The sequence below is a fragment of the Phyllostomus hastatus genome, unplaced genomic scaffold, assembly GCF_019186645.2.
Source record: "Phyllostomus hastatus isolate PE091 unplaced genomic scaffold, TTU_PhHast_1.1 phas_contig_150, whole genome shotgun sequence".
NCBI lineage: Eukaryota > Metazoa > Chordata > Mammalia > Chiroptera > Phyllostomidae > Phyllostomus > Phyllostomus hastatus.
In genome coordinates this window covers 9426547-9441993 of record NW_025333611.1, presented here as the reverse complement: position 1 = coordinate 9441993, position 15447 = coordinate 9426547, and positions in this window count along the sequence as shown.

Here is a 15447-nt window from a genome sequence, read left to right as displayed (position 1 = left end):
AAAGTTTAGTTTTATTAAGATAAGATTTAGTTCCCCTAAATGAATTCAGATAAATAAACATATGCCCAACAGCAAAATTTTTATTTTCCTTTATTTTGTTTGCTTGTTTGCTTCTGTTTTGAAATTCTTTTGAAATTCAGCTTTGTAAACCCAGACAAGGTAAAAGAGAAATAGCTGCTGGAGGGCCAGGATCCATAATTCTTAAATACCCAGGATGAACTATGTTGATTCATTCAATCATTCACTGTTCATTTATTTAATTATTTGTTTAGTCATTTATTTATTCATGGAATTAATCACTTCTGCAGACCCTACTTTGCATTATGTACTTTTAGGGCATAAATCTGGCATCTCCCACTTACTTGTTGAGTTACTGTGACAAATTAATTCTGTATTGCTCAGTTTTCTCATCTCTTAAATGGGTGAAAATAGTCACTAACTTAAGGGATATTGTGAGGAATGATTAATGACACACAAGTTTGACCAGGACATTGTAAACTCCTTATAAATATTAGCTAGCGTTATTTTAAATATTGCCATTAACTATTGCTTTTTCAGGCATGGAGTTACACAATGTTGAACAAAATAAAGTTTATGCCTTTGTATAGCTTACATTCCAGCACAAGGCGAATTGTGTCTGTTTGAAGCCAAATCTGGCCCATTGACCATTTTTGCTAAGCAAACTGTTATTGTAATACAGCTAGCTCATTCCTTTCTATTTTGTCTGAAGTTGTTTTGTGCTGCAATAGTGACTTTGAATAATTGCTGCGGAGATTGTGTGCCCTGCAAAGCAGAAAACACTGACTATTTTTTCTCTTTACAGGAAGAGTTTGCTGACCCCTGTTCTATGCAGATATGTGTTTATGCAGATAAACATACTTTCTTTAGGAGATAGCCTCGGTGGTGGAAAATCCACTGGAGACAGGGGGATCCGGATTAATATTCTGTTATTCTTGTCCTACCATCATCTCTTTGCAGCTTTAGTGTAACACTTGTATTCCTGAAGGTTCCGTTCCCTTGATTCCCAAAAGGGCCCAACGTCTGTGTTGATGTGTTCTTGCAGGATTAATGATAAAATGTGTATACAGTACCTGGAAACAATGGTGCTCACTGACACCTCTTCTCTTTCCGTTTGAAGAATAAAGGGTTTAGCTTATATGGAGAGTATAAAGATGAATATTATTACAAATTTACAACTACATTGAACCATTGTAGATCAGAAGTTGAAATAGCCATGGTCTATAATAAAATAAGCTTCAGTCAAAAAAAGATTTTAATTGCAGTAACTGCAAAGAAAAGATATGTTAAACCCCACTTTTCATTCTAGTGCTATTTCTATTTTATCATCTCAGCTGTAGTTTACATCTGTAATAGTCCAGTTATAAACTTCACCTCTTTATGTGCTAATAATCTTCCACTAATAATTAGGTTTCCAAGGGGCTTCTGGTATAAAAACCAACGGAAGATATTGTGCCAACTACTTAGGAGAACATTCCAGCTCTATAAGAGGGAAGTAATTTGTTTTGCTTTGTTTTGTTTTGGTGCCTCTTTAATAATAGCTTAAAACAATAAATCTATGAGCATTTGTTTTTTCACAGTAGTTAACCAGTCAGTAACGTTGCCTACAAAATTCCAATTTAAAAAATGACCTTTAAAGATGCCATATAAAATTAAATTTTAATGAGTGATAATAAACGGTGATGCTTTTCACAGGAGGAAACCCAGTGCCTGCCTGGAGCCCTTGCTGCACGACATCCACTCCAGCGCTCTGCTATCGCGTCTCCCTTTCATTATTTTCCAGGGAGGATGACGGGACAGCGCACACTTTGAAGTCGCAAGAACAGTTTTAATATTGCGCTTACCGAAGGCGATCTTCATCGCCGGTTAATTAGGCAGATGGACCTCCATTGCTTTGGTCATGATTCTTTTGCAGAATGCTGCTTCGTCCCTCCACAAGGGCAGCTTAAAAGTAGCGGAGCTTTCCTTTGATAGTGTGGCCTGATTGAAAAATAAATCTCCAGGATTGGACTAAAAAAGGCGGGGTGGAGGATGTAGAGAGAACAGCACCGTCTTCACTAGGGTCTGCTTTCAGATGGAAAACGCAGCAACCAATCAGATGGGGTTTAGGAAGAGAGAAGCTTAAGCGCGTGGAGTGAGGGAATCACAGTGTAGCTGACACCCACTGGCGGCTTGATGGCGTCCTCAGTAGCACCGGAATGGTCACCAAGGCCTTTTAGCCCCAGTTATACCGTCTTCTTTTAATCCTTTGGGACACTGGAGTCTATGGTCCCATTTACTGAATGAGAACAATGTGTCATAAATGCGTAATAATCATGACAAACATAGTTATTAATGTATTGTTCCTAGTTTAAATTTCAAAAAATTGGGAGCTTTCTGCTTTTTACGGATGCTCTCGCTACCCCTTTTGCCCCGAGGATCCTATTAGCAGGGAGCTGAGCTGTCCGGTTTCATCGAAAATACAATACGTGTGAGTCCTGGAGGAGTTAGAAGATTAGAAATCCGTTTGAAGCCCCCATCCCTTGCAGTTATCTTTTCCTTGATGTATAGAGCTTCTTTTCCTTGATGTATAGAGCTTCCTTGGTACATAGAGCATAAAACAATACACATTTGCAAAAGTTCAGAGCCAAGTGACCTCGAAAGGGCACTGAACAGGACGGTGGGGATGGGCGAGGAGAACGCAGACCCAGGGAACGCAGGGTGCCCGCTTCCCCCAATCTGTCTCCCAGACAGACGGGCTGCTTGTGTCTTGCAGAGTGGGGAGCTGACTAAGCGCGTCACCCTCTGTTTCAAGTTGATTAGAAAACTGTAATTCCCAAGGAGCAGGAGGTGAATTCTCACTTTCTTCCCGAAAGGTCTAGGGATGAACTGACACCTCTAATTACCAAGGACTGTGGGTACCACTCTCCTAAACAAGCTGCTGTAAATGAAAAACCCGAATTGCTTCGTATCCAGTATTTCATGTGAATGCATTACATCTGAAATACAGTTGTTGGTGCAGCTTTATTGTTTTTTTCTTCCTGTCAGCATATGATAGAAAGATGCAGTTGTGCCAACTCCTCTGTTGCTATTGTATTGTTAGTTTTGTACAATCTCTAAAGAGCTCAGGTGTCTTTACCTCGCCATAGCCTGTTCTTATAATAGTAGTGGGGCCCTGTGGGGTCATTCAGTTTATGACTTAAACAAAATTGCAATAGGAAAATAAGGTGACTCTTCCATTTTTGACAAACCTTGGTCTTGACTTTTTTCTCAGAATTATACCAAAGGGTATTGGGTATCAAACCACATTGTCTTATTTATTATTTTTGAAAGTATATCAAATGAATAGAATCCACTTACCAAACATGCTTAAATTCTTTTAAAAAAAATTTAAAAAATAATACCGTTTTATTTAAGTAGAGTTGGTATGCAATATTATGTATAATATGTGTAATGATTCAACAGTTTTGTACCTGACAATGGGATCACCCCACTACCATTAGCAGTCATCTGTCACCGTGCAAACTTGCTCAGATTCTTAAAATTAACTCTTTATGACACGATCATGCAATCAGCTATTTCTCCTTTGCATCCCCCTCTTCCCTTCATGTTAAAATATGAGAAAATATGCTCAACATATGAAATTTCCACTCTCCCACTTTCCTTAGCACTTATTGAATTTGGCTACCTGACTATTTCTTTTAAATTAATGTAGACTTATTTAGATATGAGACAATTAATGAAATAAAATAAATGGGAGAGGGGCTTGACCTAAATTAATAACAGGAAAGGAAAAAATGTGGCTATATATTCTCTTTCCAGTGTAGTTAAATAGATGTTGTAAAATTCCAAAGTGAATTATAGAGCCAAAACTGCATTTAATTCAAAATCTAAAGACAAATGGATTCTATAGAAAAAGAGAGCAGTCTAAATTCCCTGAACAGATGTATACTGATTTACTTTAACAGGTAAAGTGGATGGTTATTGATAGCAAATATTAAAATAATTTTCAAAGGTAGCTTTTGGGGTGATGGGTATGCTTATGGCATAGATTGTATGGATGGTTTCCTGGTGCATACTTAATTCTAAACTCATCAAGTTGTACACATTAAATATGTACATCTTCATGTATGTCAACCTCAAGAAAGCAGTTTAAAAAGAACCAATTTTCAAGAGGTTGTCAAACATTGAAAAAAAGCAGAGCTACCATTCTGCAGTTAATTTTTGAATTTGACTCTGGATTAAATTATATCACTGGTAGCTACACAAATAATAAGTGTTTTTTGCTTTTTCTTTCTTTAGGAATGTGGAGTGAATAAAGGCAGGGATTACTGGAGAGGAGGTCAGGGTAAGTCATATCATATTTATTTCTCACTTTTGAAGTGTGCAGAAGACATCACGCAAAACTTGTTTGGGAGCTCTCGGGGGCTCGTGTCTCGGATAAATTAGACAAATTGAGTGTTTCAGGGGGAAATGAAATGATTGCGGTAGCTGTGCTGTTCAGAATCATGCCACTTGTCCCTGACATTTCGAGACCGCTGTTTTCTGCATGCCGGCCACCTCGCTGTGCCATCTTGTGGAGTGGGTCACAGCCACAGTAACAAGAGAATCTCTGTACAGTCCCCTGTTTTTGAATTGTGAGTCTTAGCTCTGTGTGTAGTTTGTTTTTGTCTTTTCCTCGGGTATGGCAAAGGCAGTGTTTAAAATTTCAGGGTAGTATTAATCTACGCAGCTGAATGTGACTCATATTCAAGTTCAGATACACCAGGTCATAGACTGGAGTTGATCATAATGTATTTTGTGTTTTGGTATTTTAGCATAATGTAGTAGTTGCTGTTTAAAAAAGTTTATATGCATTTGATATTAGGAAAGTGTAAAACATTTGTGGTATTATGACCAATGAGATATAATTAAAAGTCATGGCATTTCTACTGATGACTTACCTGGCGTATTTTGCTTTTGAGTGTGTAATAGACATTTAGAATCATCTTCAAGTAGAGACAATGAGGTCAAAGTGTTTTCAAAGTGTTTCCTAAAGTCACTCTGAATGTAAATGAATAACAAAGTCAGAGCAAATAACATGTTCATGTGTGATTAAAATATAAAGACCAAGAGCTCCTTTAAAAGTAAAGTAAAAGAAAAAGGAAGATAGTGGAAGGAGAAGAGAAGAGAGGGAAAAAGGAAAGGAGGAAGAGAAGGAGGGAGTGAGCAAGAGAGGAGGAAGGGAAGAAAAGTATGGCTGTAGTGTAGACTTATTTTTTTCTACTTGTGTATCCAATAGTCTCAATTGTAATGGACTTCAAAGTAGTGATTATTGATCTTTGATTGTCTGTGCACTAGTGAACCTTGCCAGTTCAGTACTCAGTAGGCAGTGTATGTTTGCGAGGTCACAGAGATTGTACAAAGGGTGGAATTTTCATATTAGGATTTTCCCTGCAAATTCATTTCAAAAAAGAGAGCTTATTTGGCAATATGTTAATATCAGTTAAATCTAACTGGTGGGTATGTGGATATCTGTAACGTTGATTATTCTACTTCTATTTTTAAAATATTTCTTAATTAAACATTAATAATTCAAAAATTATTTTTGAAATATCTTCGCATGTTGAAAAATGGTTTTGAACTTCATTGCTGTATTATATCACCAACTGATTATTTGAGAGTGAGTGAAATTAGCAACACTTTGTGTGGTGGATTGCTTTCATTCTAGTGAGAATTTTTAATGGATGTGAAAAAATGTCAGTGTTACAGTCACCCTCTTGTACCAGCCATGCAGAGAACTTTATGTGGCCTGGACATTCCCGACTTATGCTGCTCTGCTTCCAAAATGATGGAATCCTAGATGGGTGAGTGCGCAATGAGGAAAGGAGTATATATCCAAAGCTGCCACGTGACTGAATTAGGCCCATGTACGCATTCGGAGTACCAGGTGATGGTTCACAGGAACCTCCCTCAAGAGACTGTTGCTCCATGCCTTTGTCCTTTGGGGAGGAGATGTTTCTTTCAGTCTGCAATGCAGGGAATACCCGCTGTTGCTGACATTGTCAGGTTTCTCTGAACTGATTCCTGAAATGTGGATGTGGCACCTGGAACTCAGTCTGGGACTAGACCCTGTGAGCCATACCCTCGGGAAGGGGAACGTGCATATTTTTAACTTGTGTTTTCATCAGCCAAAAGAGCACTCATATTTACCCCATTTTGATTGTTTTTATAAAGGAGTACAATTCGGCTCAGTCTGTCGGAGCTTGAAACCGCATAGCCCCCATATAGATGACTCACGGGCATTTTTTTTTACATGGAGGCATTTTACCTAAATATTTAATTTGGATTTTCTCATGGAAAAATTAGTAACTCTAATAGCACTGAGTGCACAATTTCATACAGGCCAAATATTGTGAAGCTAAGGAGCAACATACTCATTTGGCAAAGACAAAGTACTCCAGCTTACCACAGTCCCCAACACACCTTAATGCAGGGGTGTCAAATTCATTTTCACTGGGGGCCACATCAGCCTTGCAGTTGCCTTCAAAGGGCTGAATGTAATTTTAGGACTGTATCAATGTACCTACTCCTTAACAGTTATGCGAGAGCTTGGCCCTGCTGCTGAACAGAAACAAGGTGCAGGGCGGGATAAAACAAGGTGGAGGGCCAGATTCGGCCCACAGGCCTTGTGTTTGCCACCCATGCCCTAATGTCTCCTGCATACCTCATTTTACTCATTCTACCTGAACCCTTGAGGTAAAGAGTTGTGTACACAGTTCAGATACCAACTGGACCTATTTCGGATGCAAGCTGTTCCTTGCATTCCAGGAAATACGGTATGATCACAAACTACAATTCCACATTCTGAGAAATACCAAAGCTCTCAATGAGGTGTGTGAAATTCCCTAATGCAGTCAAGGTTTTCATGATGTGTGTTTACTCTGCCCTGCTCTTTACCACGTTGATCCAGACATGAAACCCATCTTCTTTACCAATAGCTGCTCATCACCCACTCATATAAACAGTCATCTTTACAGGGGTGTTGCTAATAACAGAGAAGTATCATATTGGGCCCCGCATGACAAAAACTTATTATTTGTATTAGACTTTAAAGTTCTCTAAAAGTTTTCTTGGTGCCCTGAAGGACAGTCTCTCTTGAGATGCTTGCCATAGAGATTTCACATTCTCTCCTGTCCGTTCTTCCCTTTTATCTATTTTATTTTTTCATCTGCTTTCTCCCTCTTAAAAAATACATGCACACACACATACACGCTTCTCATTGGCCCTTTTACTCATATAAAGCAGTTCTTCTTTCCTCTTGCCATCCACCCAGAGTGTCAGCTAAATACATATCAGGTTTGTTATCTTTGTTGTCCTTTTGTGTGGTCATTTGTTTACCTCCGGAAAAATGAGCCCGTTCTATGATGAACACTGGGAGCAGCTTCTAAGACGATGTTTGCACTTCTTTTCCGTACAAAGGCATAGCTTGTCCTCCCCGCCAACTGTGCGTGTGGGTTGCGAATGTCAGTGGCTGCCGTCTCATGTGCTGACACTGGGATGTGGGTTTTGACTCCGTGTGAAAGGGACCCACCGAGGGAAACTGTCCACGGATGCACGAAAGAAGTCAGGTGGGACGGGACCACGCAGAAAGCCCTGAGTAGTTGCTCCCTTCTCCCTGTGATGTTGGGTGGGTGGAAAATTGCGAGACAGCTCAAGAAGGCAAAGATCCTATGAATGTTATGGAAGAGCGAGTTTTGAAACCTGAGGAATTAAGAAAATGAATGCTAGACTTGAGTACCTCAGATTGTGACATTCTGAAGAGAGAATTTCCTGTTCTGTCTGTAGACATGATTGGGATATCTAAATCTTGTATGTGTAAACATGTTCATTTCAGCCAGCAACAGAGGTAGTCTCTATATAGGAAGGAGCCCATGTACAGCCCAGGAATTTTATATTGGCGAATTTTGGCAAGACCGTTTGTCTGATTTAGCTAAAAGCCACTGGCTTGTGTTTTTCCAAAACCTAGCATGAGGAATGCAGATTTAAACCCATTTCATTCTCTACAGTGTTCTTCTAGGAGCTAAGATCATGAAATATGTTCCATTTGAATCTACCTACACAACAAAACAATCTACCCAGACTGTAAATTAAGTAGTAGACTATAAATTACGTAGCATGGAATGCCAAAGTGAAGCATGGCCGCCACGTGTAATTCACCTAGAGTCAGCCTTAAGAGAGTCTACAGTCTCAGTTCAGAAACTTCAGAGGCAGAGACAAGAGGCCTTAACGAAAAATTTTATAGTTAAAAATCAAGGTGCTAAATCTGAAAGTTTGTATTTTATGATCTAATAACATGTAATTAAAATTAGACTGAAATAGAAGTTTCCTGGTGGCTTAACACAACTTCTGAACTTAATATCAGTTTTATAACACTTGTAATATATATGTGTGTATATGTGTGTATATTAGTTGATATTTATATGCCTTCCACGTTACCAATTGAATATAAGGGCCCGTCCTGTAAACCTACAAATCTCAGAGCAAATTGAAGAGGGTGACAAAATGTTCTGGTGTTATGGTGCACATTATAGCTCACATTGTATTTCCTTTCCTTTCCTTTCTCCTACATTTCTTTCCTCTTTCCTTTCAAAATCCCGTGATTAATGCTCCCTTTATCTTTAAAAAAATACTTGCTGATATGTACTAGTATTTTTCTCTTCTTTCACCCTAATATCATTTTTCCTTTCCTGCAGACATGTTTGCTTGGCCAAATGGCTTTATGTTGGGAAATGGGGACAAGCAGTGTGCTGCTCTTTTGCACTTCGCTAGAATGGATATGCGGCTGGCCTCTGGTAAAATTAGAAATTGCTTCCAAACGTCAAAATATTGGGTACTGAAACACCTTGCAACAACTTTTTTGCCTTGCTCTTACTTTCTTGTAACAAAATATATGTATACTAGTGTCTAATAGGTTCCTTAATCATTGATGTGTTGGATTCATTAGTTTACCAAGATTTATTGCTCCATCTTTTTAAATTTCTCTTACCATATGGATAACTCTCACATGCTTGATTAGAGAATATATAATTATGTTGATCCCAATTCTAACAACTCTATGCCCAGTGGCAGCAATTTAATCTAATCCCTTTACATTTTCTTTGTATTTATCTAGAAGCAATTCAAAAGACTTTTCCCCATTGTTGACATTCATGTTATTCTTGAATTTGCTTTGTATTCGTTGAATAATTATTGGTAAAAGTAACACATTGGTCTGACTTTTTCCAAGTCCTAATTCTGGTATCTAATAAGTTAAAAAACACGAGGAAATAAATATTTAACTCCAAACCAGCATTTCTCTTAGCTAAATGTATTTCTTAGCACTAGAGTTTTCTTTTCTTCTTAACTCTCTGAATAAATAGCAAATAATGTTCAAAACCTCACTATAACCAAAACCTGCTTTTGAGAAATTCGAAGAAGAGTTAAGGGAAGAAGATAGTGTTAATACACTATCAAGAGGCATGTATAATTCATATGCCGGAGCCCTGTGATTCCAGTATGTTCAAGATGCATCTGCAAGACTGAAACATATTTATTGCAAACTCCTTCCTGTATCTTGGGTAATAGACCCTGAAGACATAGTCTAATAGAGACTCTCCTTCTTTTTAATTTTCTGTTTTAAAAATTTTGTAATGCTGAAGCTTCAAATACAGCTTGAACATATTTCTTCTATTAATAAAATATTTTTGCATTTGCCCAGACAGCTCCTAGTCACTGTTAAGTCAAGCCAGCGCAGTAGTTCTGGAAAATACAATTTGACAAGCTCTATTCAACTAGAATTCATTAATTACCTGAAATATTTAATACAATTATGATTACAAAAGAAACTACTCCAATATTTGCCAATGTCTTCAAATCATGCTATAAACATTAATTTATGGATACTCTGATAAACAGTTCAGAATTATGACGTATAAAAACATAGATACCTTGAATTTCTCCCTAATACAAGTAATGAAAAAGCACCCTCAAATCCAGTACCCTTTCAAGTTAGAGTTATTTAGAACGAGGAGGCCCTTCTAACTTTGCAGATATAAATGTGATCCATAAAAAGAAGTGAAGGTTGCATTCTTTTTCAGGGAAGTGTTATATTATTAAAGAGGTTCACGAAACATCCCTCCTAAGGAGTTAAGGATTTCACTAATAACAATGAACACATCCGGAGGAGAATTAACAGAGAACCTTCAGGGCAATTATAAATCATAATAATAGTTGCATTAAAAAATTGAGAACGTGGTCTGGAAATGGCACACTCTCCAGGAACGCCTTCCCCACTCAGTTTCCGAGAAGACACTCTCCATCAGTAATGGAAGAATTACAGGACAGTAGGGATCCCACAAATACGATGCTGCCGTATGCTGTTGTGGAATATGAATGACAGGGTGGCCTGTGCCCTGGTTTGGAAAAGACTTGCAGCCTTGCTGGATTCAGACCAAAAGATCTGATACCCATTTTGCTGTAGTTCTATCACCTTAGCTCACAGTCGTTGGTTGTCCACGGGAAGTGACAAAGCCACAAAAAGGCAGACTGATAATTCAATGGCTATTAAAAAATTTAATTAATGCCAGTAAAAAGAGAATTGAAATTGATTTGATTGTCATAATTTTAAAAAATAAATTCAGCACCCGATCCCAGGTTTTGTTAGTGCAGAAATCATAAAGAGAAAGAATACTATACATGGCCTCGAAATCCAAAGTGCTGACGTTTTTTCTTCTTGTTGGCTTTACAAGTGAATTTGGATATATGAAACAGTATTAAGCTAAGCTGTAACTAACTTAGCATGAGGTTATGGCTCAGTGCTATATAATTCTTTATTTCTCTAGCCATGGAATGGTCATCAGCACAAGTGTCCATCACAACTTCTGGCCTTGTCACATGATACTTCGCAGTTTTGAAATAAACTTTCAGATGCATAGAAAAGAAGCGATGTATCTACCACCAACTTGTAAGTTAAATGACAGTCAAAATCATCTCTGGGTAGTTGGAATCAATAAACCATTTTATTTTTGAACTCACGAACACATATCCATCTTTCAGAACTCAGTCTCAAATTATAAATGTAATAGACCAGCATACCACTTTTCTTATGAGTTCATATCAAGTTCTTAATAGATAAAAATGATCACCAATTTTAAAATATCAGAGTAGAAAGGGTGGACTCCATGCAATTAAAAGTAATTTATGAGACTTACTGTAAATTAACTCTGTTTTATCAAACTTGACTTAAATATGTATACAAAGCTTAAGCTACCTAATTTTCTTTTACTTGTAGCTTTTTAAATAAAAACTGGGATAAAAACACTGAACTGGGGTATATTTTAACACATTAGTGAAGTGATGTCCTGAATAAAAGTTCTCATTTTCTTTCCACTTTAAAAATAATCGCCTATGGAGGAGACATACTGAAGTTCATGACCACAGTAAGTTATACTTCAGCCAAGAAACCAATTTCAGAAGAAAGCGTAGTGGCGAGGAGTGCTAGGCTTAGTAAAATACAAACCAAGTGGATCTCCTCAAGAATATTTGTTTAAATACTGTGATAGAACCTAAGAAAGGAGAGCGTAAATCAGTATCTTCATGGGGTCTTATTAATTTTCTCAGTCAACAAATATGCATCCGGTACCCATGATGCCAGTGATGTGCCTGGAACATAAATACCTGCAAGGAGGCAAGTGGCACAGAGAACAATGCTCATACATTAATCAAGGTCAAGATGAATACAGAACTATAATGTGGCCTTGAGGGACATGGTGTGGAATAGGAGAAAAAATACCTGGAGAAATGGAATAACATAATTAACATATTATTCAGCCATTTCGCAAAATATCAATTCCTATTTCCCACTTTGAGATTGGTCAAATTTGACATAAAATTGAATTCAAAACTCCACTGGTACCTCAATATTTGGCTCATTTATTATATATAGACAGACAGGCCACATCGGTCTTTAAAACCACACTATATTGATTCTGATAGATTTTCAATTCTAAAGGACGGTTTTGGTGATGAGAAAATGATTTCAGTCTTCTGTTCAAGTCAAGATACGGCATATGAAATTAGACATGGCAAGCCTAACATAGGGGATATGTTCATCCCCCTTGAACTTGAATGTACATTCAAAGCCATCTGTGAAGACAATAGGAACAATATTTATTCTAAAAGAAAAAAGAGCAAAACCTATGTTGAAATAATCGATGGCTGTGCAATGACATGAAGAAATTGAATAGATTTGTCAGCATGTCAGTCAGAAATGAATCACAATCGTGGTATAGAAATGAAGGTAAAAGAAATTTCTCTGGGAGAAGTGGCATGCAAAAGAAAAGCATTAGTGTGACATGCAGTTTACGGAAACTCTCTTTGTAGAGATTAAAGTTTATGCTTGTTGACAGTACAACAGGAACATGTCACCCCGTGTAGAAATGATCATGTCATAGCCGCGTCTCAGTGGATGGCTTGATTTTTACAGACGGTGATAGACATTAGATAGAATTCATCATGCATTTCCATCAACTCACATTAAGCAGAGTAGGTGCCTCCATGCATGGATGCAATGATTTGACACCAAAGCATTTCCTGCCACGAGGTGTTTTATGCCACGGTACCACAAGGACCAGTTCTGGTGTTGCTCATACATTAGAATGACTTCAGGAAGCATGAACAGAAATCGAATTATTTATATTTTATGTACAGATGTCATTTGAATCCAGCTATGGAGCCTGACATAGCCTTCCTAGTTTCTCACAAAACTGAGGCCTGCTGGAAAAAAAAGTAATTATGTTAGTGATAGAATTAGTGGGACTGGTGATCACACATGCATTCATTTGGCACTTATGTGAAGAGCACTTTCTGGGTTTTACCTCCTTTAATTCTTATAACATTAATAGTGCAACAGTATGTTGATAATTTGTATTTTAAAGAAGGAATGAGATCTAGAAAGGCTAAACATGCAGATGAGTCAATAGCCAGTGCAAAGCAGCTAAGGAGCAGGACCCGGTTTCAAGAGCAGGCTGGCCTTAGAGAAGAGAGGTCTAAGCCGTCGGGTACCAATGATGTCACAAGTCCACATGTGCCTCAGGGTGTCATTGCAACTTTAAGTCATTTCTCTTGGGTGAGGCTCTGTTTTGCAAAATTTGCAGAGGGAGATTACAAATGATTGAATTAAAGTCTCAAGTTTAATCATCAAAGCAATGCAGATTTATGAATTTGTGTAGCTTTCTCTTGCTCTCTAGTTTCCTAATTGTGTGCATTATGTTTAGTGGAACTATCTGATCAATCATAGCAGGCAGTAAAAAATTTTGCTGCAGTCTAAATTCTGGAGATATATCCAGAATACATGAAAGCATGATCTCAAAGAAATACCTGTACTTCCATGTTTATTGCAGCATTGTTCACAATATGAATATATAGAAACAAAGGAAGTGTCCATCCAAAAATGAATGGAAAAGAAGATGTGGTATATATATACCTAGAAGAATGTTACTCAGATGAAAAAAAAGGAGGAAATCTTGCCACTTGCAACAGTATGGGTGAACTTGGAGCACGTTATGCTAAGTAAAATAGGCCTGTCGCGAAAGGACAACCACTGCATGACGTCACATGTCTGAGTTACCTAAAATAGTCACACTCGTATATTACACTTGTGGAACTGGAAGTAGACAATACAGTAGCAGTTTCCAGGGGCTGGAGGGTGAAGGAAATAGGGATTTGTTGTTGAACAGGTATAAGGTCTCGGTTATTCTAGATGAATAAGTTCTAGAGATCTGCTGTACAACATAGTACCTGTAGGTAGCAATATGGTATTTTGCTCTTCAAAATTCGTTGACATCATGGATTTCATGTTTAGTGTTCTTACTACTAAAAAGAACCTAGAAATTAAAAAAAACCTAAGGGACACAGGAAACTTCAGGAAGTCCTGGATATGTCTACTACTCTGATTGTGGTGACAGTGTCATGGGTTTTTGCATGCGTGCAAACTCATAGAGTTGTGTGCATCAAGTATGGGCAGTGCAATTCTTTGTACATTTATTAGACCTCATTCAAGTTGTTAAAAATAGTGGTTGCTTTGAGTGAGTGGGGGTGACTGGCTGAGGAGGGGTATGCGGGATCTTACTGGGATGATGGAAATGCTGTATCTCGTGATTAGCACGTCAGTTACTGAGTGTATACATTTCTTCACGCTGAACTATGTTCTTAAGATTATGCATTCACTCTGAGTAAATTATACCTCAATAAAAAGTAGCCAGGTGCTTTGGAGAAAATAATAATGACTTATTAACTGTTACTCTTTTTACTCATTGTAATCTGTCTTCTTCTAATTCTATTAAATTTATACAACATAACCCCATCTAGTATGTAATTTTATCCTGTAATTTTAAAAACATGGATATTATCTCTATACTTATGAAAGGAACTGTCTTTGAAGAGGCAGAGAAATTGCCATATCGTACAGGTATAGCAGAGCTAGAGATCAAATTATAACTTCTAGGTCTCTGACTTGCACTTTAATCTATACTTAATCTGTTAAAATGAATATACCTCAGGTACAAGGAAGTGGTAGAAGTAATGCAGTAGTAGTGTTCTTTCTGTCTGACTCGAACCACACTTCTTCTAAGTTAAAACCTTGAGAACAAATGCAGCAGTGTTGAAAAAGTTTAATTTAATTTATATTCTGCTCAAGGTATGTACATTAATTTAATGACTGAAGAGGTTTTGTTGAGGAAAAGTATGCAAAAATCCCTCGGCTACGCTACAGAATGATTCCAGCAACAAAGTTCAGTGGATTAGTGGTGACTAATAAGGGTGATTTCCACCCTTTTAGGTAGAATATAATTCTTTTCAACTTTTTGAATCAAAACACCATGTATGTAAAACTTCAGTGTTTCTTTTTGTTTTGCCTATTTGTGTTTTTTTGTTATAGTTTTCTATTTACATTCTTTTTAAATCAAATTTATTGGGGTGCTATTGGTGCAGGGTTGTCCAACCCATAGCCCATGGGCCACATGCGGCCCAGGATGGCTATGAACGTGGCCTGACACGAAATCACATATTTACTTACAACCTTTTTCTTGTTCATCAGTTTTTGTTAGTGTTTGTGTGTTTAATGTGTGGCCCAAGGCAACTCTTCTTCTTCCAGTGTGGCCCAGGGATATCAAAAGATCAGACACTCCTATAAGGTTTTAGGTACCCAGAATTTTCCCTAATGGAAGAAGACTGGGTTTGGGGTGGTGAACACACTACGCAGTGTACAGATGATGTGTCATAAAATTATGCACCTGCGACCTGTATAATTTTGTTAACGAGTGTCAGCCCAATCAATCCAATACAAACTAAAAATTTTAAAATTAGTTAAAAAGAAAACAGAAATGCCACTCCTTGGGAAATTCTGGAGCTGTGCAAGGGACCCATTCTCAA